The sequence below is a fragment of the Nymphaea colorata genome, unplaced genomic scaffold, assembly GCF_008831285.2.
Source record: "Nymphaea colorata isolate Beijing-Zhang1983 unplaced genomic scaffold, ASM883128v2 scaffold0071, whole genome shotgun sequence".
Lineage (NCBI taxonomy): Eukaryota > Viridiplantae > Streptophyta > Magnoliopsida > Nymphaeales > Nymphaeaceae > Nymphaea > Nymphaea colorata.
In genome coordinates, this window is record NW_022204577.1 from 12,862 (window position 1) to 17,148 (window position 4,287).

Below are 4,287 nucleotides of genomic sequence, written 5' to 3' on the forward strand. Positions count from 1 at the left end.
TATCTGTTTGCGACTTGGTTGCGTTTTGTGGTCTTGTTTTGGTATTTGGATGTTTATTTAACTTTATTGCATCTTGAATATAAATTTATAGGTATACTTCTTTCGAAATCCATTAAAAATATAAATGAAGATTCGTGAGCGTTATTGATTAGAATATTTGAAAAGAATCCCTTCATATCTATCTTATAACATCAAAACACTCATGTCCAATCTCAGCAAGAGCATCAGGGTATAATCTTGCAGTGGAGTAGGAGTTTAGTAAATTAAATTGAGGACGGAAAATCCATTTATTCTTCAAGAGAATTGATTGAGCTTTTTTGGCATATGTGGTAAAAATCTCTTAAAATAAGCCTCACTCCAAAAATCATAAGATTTCTCTATATATTTGATTCTTTTTGTTCATATAAGTTTCGTTTTTAGCAATCGAGTTTTTTTTCTCTGCAATATGTGCATCTTATGATCTATGGATTGAACACGAGTTGAGCAAAGAATATAAGGTAATATGTTTTGGATATGATAATCGGAAGATCATTTTTGCATGGAATTTGCGATAAGTATGATATAGTCCATTACTTCCTGCTTTGTCTTTCTGTGTCGTTCCAAATTCACCTAATTCGAGCTAATCAATTCATCATAAATCTGCTAAGGCTTCTTTTTCTGCTTCAGTTTGGTTACTACTGAGAAGTGGAACCTGGTGGGCCTCGACTTCCTCCACAACTTCATGTGCTCCGAGAATTAGTTTTGCTTCAATGGCTGCAGGAAGTACTTGCAGTTGGGACTCATACAGGCGTTGCTGATCATCCCTGATGTCTAGTTGTAGTTAAGGTCGAACATCTTTACCTTGTTCTAAAGCAAAGCTAGACGAGTTTTGGCCTGGTCAGAGGAGCGATGCCGAAATGGGTGCGCTGGAATAATTCGACGTATCGATCCTCAATTGCCTTCTTTAGCTGTTTTAACTGTTTGCCCTGGTTTGGTCCTAGAGCTTTGAGATCGATTTTCTTGAAGACTTCCCTTTTGACATCGTCAATGTTAAACTCGACGGGCGTACGATAGATTCTTCGCTTTTTCCCTTCAGGGCGTGACCGAAGTAGAAGACGAAGTGCTGTGGGTCGAACTTTTCCTTCTTGCTGCTTGGTAGAAGTGTTTAATGTGCTCGTATGTCACTCTGCGTTCCTCGTCTGAGTGGAGGAAGATCTTGACGTCGAAGGTGATGTCGATTTGGTCTGGATCTACCACTTTTCCCACTTCTCCCTCTACGATCTTCTTCAGCTCGGCGTGGTCCTTGACGATATTGAACTCCTTGCCATAGGCGGTGGGCTTGCTTTCCTTCAAGAGGCCCTCGCTATCGACCTTCACCTCCACATTAGCCACTCGAGACAGCTTGAACTCGTTCTAAACGTATGTCTTCTCCACGTAATGGACCATCACAAGGTCAATCAAATGGGATAACTGTGCAGGGGGGACTAATTTTTCTTTACCGATGAAGTAGACTAGCAGCATCACCTTTGCTACGTCTGTGTGGTCCTCTTTCTCCTTGCTGTTGAAGAGTTGATGTGGATTATCCAAAGAACTAAGCACAAACTTCCTGAATTATTAGTTTTGCCAGTAAGTAACCTTTAACGATGAGTGGATTTTCTTAATCAGATTGTCACGCCACTCTGACTGTGGCTCTCTGAGGAGGAAGACAAAGGTAGAGCCAGCAGAGCCATATAAGCCTACTCATGGTAAGTATCGATATTCTGGACGACCATGAAGGAGACTGCCAATTTGAACAATCTAGTGTTGAATAAAGCGACATCTCCACGTCATCCTCTTCGAAAGAGGAAGGACAGCGTTGATCTCCTCCACTTTCCCTCTCCCACGCTCAGCTCATACTTGTTGCTGTTGTTGGCAAGGTACACAGAGTCAATGAGTTGTGAGTCTTGGCCAATTGCAATACTCTCACTTTCCATGGGTTGATCATAGATCCATCGTAGCGCTTCACCTTGAGGGAATAGCCAACAATGGGAAAGACTGCACCAAATCATACTGATTCTTGCACAACTTCAACCCGTCGAGGAAGTCAGGCTCCTGGAAGACCTATTTTTGGTTTTGGAGGGTGAAGATGGAGACTTCCTGCAAGCTTGGCTTCTAGCTGAGCTTCACTTTCTCGAAAGTGGAGGTGAACTCGTCTTTGATAAGCTAAAAGTCTTCACTGTGATTCCCTTGAGAGCCAGTGCCTTCTGGTGGTATTTCCTGTGATCGTTCCAATACCGATCCTCTTGGCAGCTTCGTACTCGTTTAGCTGTCCAATGCCCACTCCCTTAGCGATGATCCTGAGCTCGTCAATGAACCACTTGATCCTGGATCCCACGTTCTTCACCGCCAAACTGCTGGCTCTCTCCTTGAAAGATTCCTTCAGACCGAGAGGTCGTTAGGAGAGAATGTAGAGCTTATGGTGCAATTCGTAAGCTTTGGTATATTCGCACATGAGGTCAGCTGTTTTTCCTGCTATTTTGGCAGTCTATTTCATCTTTGCGTTGTCCATCGAGAGAAGCTGCACCTTTTGCACCCATCCTCTGAAGCAGTCCACAACGTCGTCCAAATCCAGAGCTTAAACAGGCTGAAGAGGGCATATCTTCTCGACTGTTTCGTTGTAAATCAAGGAAACTGCCTCAGCTTAGTTCCTCGCCATAAGCCAAAGACCTTCCTTCACATTCGCAGAACCGTCTTCCTCCCAGGGATACTCTTTGAGGAACTTGTGGCCGTTCGTGCATCGAACCTGATTGGAAATCTTGAAGCAATTGGCCATGGACTCGAACTTGTTGAAGAAAGCTTTTTCGCTGGCGTATTCGATGAGGTAGAGAGCTGGGATCTTCTCGTCTCCGGTGTGGTAGAGCTCGCGAATATCCATCGACATCTTGGTGGGGAAGCCGCTTTGGATGCCCAGACAGAGCATCGTAATGTCCCTTCCCATACCTCCCTTCAAACCTTTCATCTTCTCTCTCAGTTTTGCCTCCCCGTTGGTGGTGTCCTGCCGTCGGAGATGAACACAATGGTAATGGATGCATCCTCAGGGACTGACATCAGTCTTTCTTCCAACTTTTCGAAGGCGGCGTAGATGTTGGTCATGCCTCCTCCATGTTTCTTCAGGTCCTCCGAGAGGACGGGATTTTCCTCTAATTTGGCGATGTGGCTGAAGGTGATGAGGAAATCAGCTGACTCCGCGATGCTCTGGTTCCAAAACTTGGCCATGGCTGCCCAGTAGCTGCCCATGCTGCCTGAGGCGTCGATTAAACCGGCGACCACCTTGCGCTTCTTGGTGTGGCCTCGACCTACGGCACTCTGAAGAGCGAGTAGGCTAGGTGCGGCTCGATCTCCATTAAATATATAGATGAACAAATCTTTCACTATCTATCTATAATGCTTTATTTCTTTTATAAAGTAGCAATCGTTAGGGAAAGGGATTGGAGATATAAAGGGAAGGGATGGGAGGATAAAAATAGGGAAATATTAATGAGAGAGGATATGGTAATGGAGGAGGTTGCGTTGATCATTATGCTACTTTTTTGGATTGTCTTCTAACATTCTTTTTTATCCCATTTATTTGAACACAAACAATCACTTCATATTTACCCAAGTCTTTCCTTCATTCTATTTCCATCCGTCTGATTATGTTGATGTTGTGATAATAATAATAACCTCATGTCGTAGATCCAACCAGTGCGTTAACCTCAGCGTCTTTTCAAGCACGCCATCGATACCCACATCGCTCTCGACAAATCCGAGCGCATCCACTTCTACCGCATGAACAGGTGGCGCTACAACACCTTCAACCGATTCAACTGTAATCCTCATCCGACTTAGTCATCAAGACCCTCCACCTCAAAGGCCCAGTCACCTTCGCCATCTTCACCGGAATCGTCATCGATTATACCTATGGCTTCTATAGCAATCCAGTAGCCCATTGATCATCAAATAATACCCAATATCAATCAATATTAACTCATCCTAAGCAGGGACCTAAATGCGATCCGAGAATAGTATCTTTGGATGATGAAAGATGTTACTTATGTATTATGGCTTGCTTGCTACTATTCAGAATGTGTGTGATAATATAAATGGGATTTAAAAGATAATAGCCTGTTTGTTGATCGTCTTCTCTCTTTCGGCGTTTACCCCATAAATCCTCACCATCAACCATCGAATAAAACAGCTCTAGACTCGCAACAGACAGCTCTCCTCTCTCCGCAACGTATCTTCCTCCCTCCCACTTCCCTCCTCGCCCATAATCACACCCAATCTTCC